Below are 8,833 nucleotides of genomic sequence, written 5' to 3'. Positions count from 1 at the left end.
TCATCCTTGGTACTAGACCTTTGTGAAAGTATGTCATTGTGTATGGAAGGATTTTCTGGACTATTTTCAAAAGCAATTGCAAATCTTGCATTAACGTTTGCATTTTCACTTTTGCGAACGCACAGTGACTGCCACATTTCAAATGAAAAACCAAAGTCCATTTGCATCTGTATTTCCCATGTCTTACGAGTTATGAGCCTGTCATATTTAAATAGCAATATTAATTACCACATTTGCTTTTTCACTTTCTCTGCCTCGTGCATGTAACCTGCCAAAACTCAAATGAAATCGCAATTCCTTTTGCATTTGAATTTCCATTGTCTACACGGAAAGCTGTCAATCAATGTGAGGGGGCGGGACTATACTAGGGGGCGTGTTTGTATTGGGAGGTGACGTCACTCACAGACGACCGTGCCGAATGCTTTGATTAATGGAGGTAATCAGTGAAGGCTCCGCTAAAGGCAGCTGTTAATCAGGTCTTACCTGTGTGAACAAACAGACAACCTTCTTGGCACAATACATAATTCTGTCTTTTTTACCCCAAATGCAGCAATTATACCCTGCTAACAGCGGAAGCAACAACGTACGCACAATTGGTCAATATTCACTATTAACGAAACGCTTTACACCTGTCTCAATACTTTACACCTGACACAAATGAGTAAACAGACAGTGCAATTCTACACTTATTACAGTATATTTTATTCCTTTCTTTTAATCTGTAAAAGAGCACGTCACACCTGTCTCATTATTTTTAACTGTTTGAAAAAAAAACTACAACAAAAAACAGTGCCAATCTATATTTATTTATCCATTTTCCACCTTATATATATTTATATTATTTCATATTTTAACAATTTTAATCCGTTATGGAGCACATGTCCCGTGGCACCAAAGTGTCGCACAAGTCTCAAGATCTCTCACTGTGTACAGCCACCCGACACTGCGATTGATGCACATGGTTTTTAATATTAATTCACTTTGGCATGTTCTGTGACAGCTGTGCCTATATCGTTGGTGTGAAGACTCATCTAGGGCAGGCAGAGTAGCAGCATTTTCTGTTTTGTTACGTGCATTAATTGGAGTGTAAACAGACTGAGAGATTTTGAGGCAGGAGCTCTATTATAAGATTGGAATAAGATATAGGTGGCAAATAGGTAACTGCGTGCAGATTTGCACTGTCTGTTTGTTTATGTGCCTCAATCGGAGTGCAAACAGTAAAAAATCTTGAGGCCGGTGATGCGCTCTCTATTACTACGGAAGTTCTAAGCGGCCATGCATTTTTTTACCTTCTTGTTTTCTCGTGATCTCGACATAAGTTACACAACTGCATAGAACTATAAAACTACTGATGGGGAGTTAATACTGTATCAACTAAATTTTACTGTACGCGTTTGGGAAAGAGGACCTTCGTGATCGCTATAATTTATGCAGTTCATTACTGATATTTAATTAAACTTATAAATGTTAAATGCTTGAATAAATATGATCATTTTGCTTGAAATTGTATGTTTTTGTGACGTTTTTACTGCTGCACGACTCATCACAGTTTCTTACAATGACAGATATGTAATGTGCTTCTTTCTTATTTTTAATCTTTATTGTTAATATATATATATATTAATAAGAAATGTGATTTGCATATGGGTATAATTTAGTTCAGTGATGTTGTACAGTGTTGTAGCCTAATCTTTTGTATTTTCTACATTTGTAAGAAACCATAAGTGTAGAATTGCACTGTCTGTTTACTCATTTGTGTCAATCGGAGTGAGAGAAGCAGTGAGAGATGTTGAGACAGGTGAAAAGCGTTTCGTTAATAGTGAATATTGACCTATTGTGCGTACCGTTGTGGCTCCCGCTGTTAGCAGGGGATAATCACTGCATTTGGGGTAAAAATGACAGAATTATGTATTGTGCCAAGAAGGTTGTCTGTTCATTCACACAGACACGAACTGATTGGCGGCTGCCTTTAGCGGAGCCTTTCCCGATTACCTCCATTAATCAAAGCGTTCAGCACGGTCGTCTGTGAGTGACGTCACTTCCCAATACAAACACGTCCCCTAGTATAGTCCCGCCCCCTCACATTGATTGACAGCTTTCCATGTAGACATCGGAAATTCAAATGCAAAAGGAATTGCGATTTCATTTGAGTTTTGGCAGGTTACATGCGCGACGCAGAGAAAGTGAAAAACCAAATGTGGTAATTAATATTGCTATTTAAATATGACTGGCTCATAACTCAGAAGACATGGGAAATACGCAAATGGACTTTGCGTTTTCATTTGAAATGTGGCAGTCACTGTGCGCTTATGCTTGCAATTGCATTTATATTATGTCCCAATGTATGCGCCCACATGTGGAAAACGCAATTGAAAATACAATTTGCAATTGCTTTTGAAAATAGTCCGGAAAATCCTTCCATACATAACATTAATTTTAGTTACTATATTTCATTTCATTATAACTACTTGTCACTGTATTCCTCCATCAACTGGTTAGCCAGCAGATCCAAAAGTTTTTGTTAAAGGTGCTATATGTATTTTAACTGTATTAAAGCATAAAATTACTATGACATGTTAGCAGATATTTAGGAAACATGCTAAGTTGAAATACATTTGTCTGAAAATGATACTACATACAGTTGTTCTACTGCAAAATGTCTCTGCAATCTGGCCTGCATCTGTCGTCATGAAATGACTTATAACCAATTACTATATATTACCAATAAAATGCATGTTCATTTAAATGCAGTGTGACATGATTGCATATCATAGCCCAGGAAATACCAAGCCAACGGTCAGCCGTCGGGCAGTTTTTGTTCGTCGGCCAACTAATTTTTTTCAGTATGTTCCACACCGTCGGCTGAAGTTGGTCCTCATCGGCCTTTTTTCGGCCTATTCAACATGTCAGAGCTCATCAGTCAGTCGGGCCATCTGATCATTCTGATTGGCTTGGCTGTTCAGCTGGTGAACCAGTGCACAAGAAAAAAAAAAACTTTTTACGCAGGTGTAGAATGGATGTGCTACTTGGCCTTTGGGTGGCCTTTGACGTGAGCCAACCTCGCAGTCTGCTTTCGTCGCCACTAGTTCGTCGGTGTCAGCTTGGTGTGTTCCGGGCTATAATGCAATGCTCTACCAATTGAGGTACTCAAATCCCAAAAATGATGCAGATAAAAGGGTACAATGCATTAGTATGAAAGTGTCCTATTGTCAATAGGGTATCAAATATACTAAACACTCCTAAGGGTCGTATTTCAGGGAAGTGACAAACTACCTATACTGGCGTATTCCCAGTGAAGACCTCGATTAAAATACAATAAAACTAAAAATATAACAAAATAACTAAAAAATATAATAAAATACCTAACTACATAATACTATTATTGTTAGAAATTGCAACAAAATAAAAATAGAAATATAAACTCTTGAACTGCTGGTTCGTCTGGCCAGAGGAGAACTGGCCCCCCGACTGAGCCTGGTTTCTCCCAAGGTTTTTTTCTCCATTCTGTCACAGAGGGAGTTTTGGTTCCTTGCCGCTGTCGCCTCTGGCTTGCTCAGTTGGGGACACTTAATTTCTAACGATTATCGTCTATTTGGTTGCACAGATACTATTTAAACTAAACTGAGCTAGACAATGACATCTCTGAATTCAATAATGGAATGCCTTTAACTGAAAATTGAGTGGTTCATCTTGTACATTACTGACACGCTATTCTCCAATTTGATACTGTTAAGTGCTTTGACACAATCTGTATTGTTAAAAGCGATGTATAAATAAAGGTGACTTGACTTGACTTGACTATTGGTTGGAAGACATGTTGGATAGCCAGTTTGTGGAAAACAAAGTGTGTTGCTGCCATGGAAGCCAACAAACAAAGTGGTCAGAGATTGCAGACTCTACCTGACCTAAAAAGCCTTGGCATTCGTGCACATAGCTTCTTTACTAAAGGCAGAGTAAAACATGGATAAATATCACAGTGTAAGGCTCATTGCTTACCACTGTCAATTGCACTTATTCTTGTTGCATGTCCTCAATCTGGCAATGTGAAAGTTTCATGTCTGAGGATAAATAATCTGGGGAACAACTATCTAATAATTTGAACTTGGACTGCAGTATATATTTTAACTGCTAGCTGTCAATCTTACATATTGCACTTTTAAGTCCTCACATTCATAACATTTAACACCTGTTACTGCTACATGTAATGCTACATGCTTTTTCCTTACCAACAGATAATTTTCCTACTGCTTGTGTCTTGGGGAATTAGATTTCACTGTTAAGGGTAAGCAAATCATTAAGACTGAATAACTTAACAGTTAAGCCTTGTTGGACTCGATTTATTATGTGTTAGAGATTGTATTTGCATTTCAAAATAGGTTATTTATTCAATGTGCATTTAAATACACTATTACTTGACATTCATTGTTTTCTTTAAGCTTGGGTTACAGAACCAAATCCGGACAAGGCAGCTCAACTGTATGTAGAGTCAGCACTTGAGGGAAAAAAAAACAATAATGAAAGTTTGAACTTTAACCTGAATCTAAGAGAATCTTTGGAAGACAGAAACAGGGCCATCATTCATTTCTATAGAAAGCCAAATGTGGAGTGGGTTAGTCCACTACAGTGCAGGCTGATTGGTAATAATAACAAATTCTTCAAACATAATAAATAGTTCTTATCAGTTACTTTCTCTAATTGTATTATTTTTGACATTTGCATATAATTCACAGACCTGGCCCCACATTCTATCTTTATATGGGTGCTAAATTGCCAAGGGTTGCCACGGACTCTTAACTCGAAATCTGTGGTGGCATCACGGAATCGCCGAAAATTCCGTGATGGGCTCACAGAAGTGATACCAATGTAAGTCAGTGACAGGCATCAGCCGTGGTCCATGCACGGATTCACTGGTTCAACACCAGCGCTGCATCGGACCATGTAAAAAGAGTGACTCAGATGCAGTTATATTTTGTATATAAATTTATACTTTCACTGGAGTACCCAACCCCACCCCTAACCTAAACCTACCCACTTCTGAACAATATAAAACACACACAGGTGCAGTCACAGGTATTTATTGCAAAAACTGTCCATAAACAAGCAGTATAATGGCAATGTTGTTACCCAATATATAATTTAATTATGACGATAAAATTCCCAGTATCGCATCGGCATATTGATGCTAAGGGTTTCCTATTTAAAGTGTTGAACCAGTGGATCCGTGCGTGGTTCACGGCTGATGCCTGTCACTGACTTACATTGGTATCACTTCTGTGAGCCCATCACGGAATTTTCGGCAATTCCGTGATGCCACCACAGATTCGGGGGTTAAGAGTCCGTGGTCATTACACAGAATTCTGTGAGATCAGTTTGATGTTTACTGTACTGTGGGAAAAATTACACTGATTTTCCAGACCGGTCATAAAACATGCAAATGAGGTGTCAAGTGGGACAAAGAAACACTTTCCCGCTGAAACTATGTGCCTTGTTATTGGTCAAACTAACTGTAGCATTTGGACCAATCAGACACACAATTTTGCATTTGATTTAACAAATCAATTAGTTATTAGATTAACAAATGGTCACAGACCCCTCACCCAATACACATTCCCGGTGCCAGTAGGACTGTCAAGGACTTTAGGCCCCTGGTCCCATGGCAACCCATCAGATAACACTAGTTTTATTGCTCAAAGGAATGCAAATGGCCGAGCAACACTCACTTCATATCCCCTTTAGGAAAAAGACATTATGCCATAAAATGGACTCTTCTCTAATTAATTCATAGAAAAACCTTTCTTTGAATGAGCACACATATCATTAGGTCGTTGTGTATATTATTACTGTTCTTGTATATGTTTTTGTGTATTGTATACTGTTCTATGCATGCTTATGATAGATCACTAGTTAATATCACTCTAATTGTAACATGTTTGGTCTCTATCAGTTCGTCTTCGGATGATCTACGTGAGAGTGAATATTACATGTTGATACCTATGCAACATATTAATGTCCTAAGAATCTTTAATAGTTTGTATAACAACTTCCAATCCAACCCCTTTGCAAATTACCATGCTCTCAGACAAAGAGTCATAAACCCCCCAGTATTTCCAAACTCCCGCTTTCTCATTGGTCAAGCCCATCCTGAGAGGCGTGACTCTTCTCAGACCTTAAAGGGCTCACACACAGTTCCGCCGCGCTCTTCTGCAAAAACTCTACTGCCAAATCTCCGGACTGCTGCCCATGTGGAGAGCCTGAGCCGGTACCGGCGTGCCCGGTGGGCTCCTACATATCTCAGTTTTGCGGTTCTGTTAGATCCTTCAGAAGAGTTCTGTTAGAACTCTTCTGAAACTTTAAGTTTTGCGCCAGGCCTTGCGACCTTGACTTTCCATTCAAAGCTCTGCGGACCTCAGAACCAGAATAACCTCTTTGGAATTCATCACTCTTCAACCCGGAAGAACGTGATCACGAGTCCAAGACCTTGAAACCATCAAGACTTTTCATCCGAGACCGCATTCCAGACACACGTCAACAGCCGTGGAAGTGCAAGTATGGTACATTAAACTAAACAGAGATTTAGTATAAGTTATAGACCCCGTTATAAACGGCGCTGATGGTTTTACTCAGGTGGTTAACTGACTCTTTCCATAACTGCATTCTGTTTTCTCTAATGGCTTCATTCATCCACTTTAGCTACCCTTTTGTATATATGCGTGAGTGTATGTATGTTTGTTTGTTTGTTTAGATTAGTTATGCGTGTTAGCGTTTAGTTAATAAAAGTTGTGTGCACAAATTACATGAGTTTCTGGTTCTGCCTTGCAAATTAATGTCCCTTTACGATTTTGACCCTCGCTACATGCTCTAATGCATTAATACTTAAGAAAGTATTTTCTGTGGCCACGAAAATATCCTTTCTTAGAGTTGATATGAACTTACACTGAATGGTCGCTGGACGACCAGATCAGTTGATGGCAATTTAATTCTGCTACAGTTATCACTGTCAGCCGATATAAATAATTGTAATTAATCATAATTAATTGTAATTATTTATATACAATTCCCTTTTAAGCTAATTTGCTACATAACCAAAATGGGTGTTACAGGGAAACCAGATAAAACTTCTCCCACACCCAAAAGGCGAGGTCTTCTCTTTACTTTCGGTGCCCTGGAGACACACTTATCACCTTGGAAATCTCACGGCTCCCCTTCCGGGGGGAGTCCGAGCTTCTGGCAGTTTTAAGTTCAGTAACTTTGTCGATTCACTTCGGACCAATCAACCCATGGCTGGAATGATGAAGCTTTCACTCCTAAAGGACTTCATCAGGAATCTACACATCATACATGCACCAGGACACATTACTCAGCACCAACAAAACCCATGCAAGTAACCGCTTGTTAACTATTTAGATGCGCTTCTAGGCTTCGACCCCTTTTAATTAAGGTGATGTGATTCTCTGATGGTTCTTAACAGGTTGTAGTTAGCTGATGTGTAAATCCTGCCATTACACTCCACTCTCTTGCAAGCAAGCTCTCTCTCTCTCTCTCTCTCTCTCTCTCTCTCCCCCTCTCCCTCTCCATGCATTCCTTGCGTTGGCATCTATGTCTAATGTGTGTATGTTTGTATCTAGTTCGATGTTGCATGTTCCCCTGTAGAGTAGTTTAATAAACATATTCACGCTTTGTATAAAATCCCTGTTGAACTCTTAATTTGAAGTACTCAGTGACATCACATGTGGGCGGAGTCAGGGACGTGCCCAGACAAGGCACAAACTGATTGTGGAATAAATCACTGCTTGAGACCTGAAACTGTCGTGGATCTTTGCCTATCAACCTTCTGACCGAGGTTGAGGACTAGATGTTGAAAAGCCAGTGCATCTTCGCACGTACATCTTAACACGCATGGTTGTCTGTGTCAGCTGCTCACAGAACGAGGTCACTTTAACATTCTGGTTTTGTTAAATGCTCTATGAGCAATGTATCAGTAAGGAAATTATTTTTCGTGGCCAGAGAAATAATTTTCCTTAGAGTCAATAGACGATTCAAACTGTCCATACTGCAGACAAACAAATCATTTTATTGTACTATTAATGCTACAGTTAATTCCTGAAGATTAATATAACTGATATTATTAACCATATCATATGGTTAACCATATTATTGGTTAATCATAATCATATGGTGTTGAGAAAAGGTTGTTAGGAAACTATTTAAAATAATAGTTACGAAGATTAAGATTAACAGTTCATGTTACAGATATATATATAGTTAAAACGTTGTGTCATTTGATTTGTTAATTGACTTCATTACCCAGGATGCCTTGAGCATTGGTAAGGGTCACGTGATTCACAGGAAGGTTTGTGAATGGGTTTTTGGGATTCAACAATGACCATCTTGTGAACGATTTGCTGAACAAGCACACGCTGTATTTTTACTTTCGCTTTCCTTTATTTCATTAAACGTATAAAACGAATCGACGTCTCAGTTCGTTATTCTTAGTTTTCTAAGACGATAAATTTACATCATTTTTGGTGCCGAAACCCGGGAAGCAGAAGACTATGAGTGACGAAGAGCGAACGACCGGTGTGGAACAATATGAACGGTCCAAAAGAAAGCGTCGGACGATACGGAGTTCCACAACAAGACTGCTGAACCAAATCGACGTTGAATTATTAAAGGAAGACAAGGATATCGATCGTGTGCGGGACATGTTAGCCGTGTTGTCAACAAAGGAGGACAGTTTGCGCGAGCTGGACAGCATAGTGGAGAAACACACTTCGCTTGAGGACGTGGAGGCGGAGATTGAACTCGCAGAGGAATACAGAGACCGCGTTATCGA

This window comes from Onychostoma macrolepis, chromosome 03, assembly GCF_012432095.1.
Source record: "Onychostoma macrolepis isolate SWU-2019 chromosome 03, ASM1243209v1, whole genome shotgun sequence".
Lineage (NCBI taxonomy): Eukaryota > Metazoa > Chordata > Actinopteri > Cypriniformes > Cyprinidae > Onychostoma > Onychostoma macrolepis.
The sequence above is the reverse complement of the archived record's forward strand: the minus strand, read 5'-3'. Positions refer to the sequence as shown.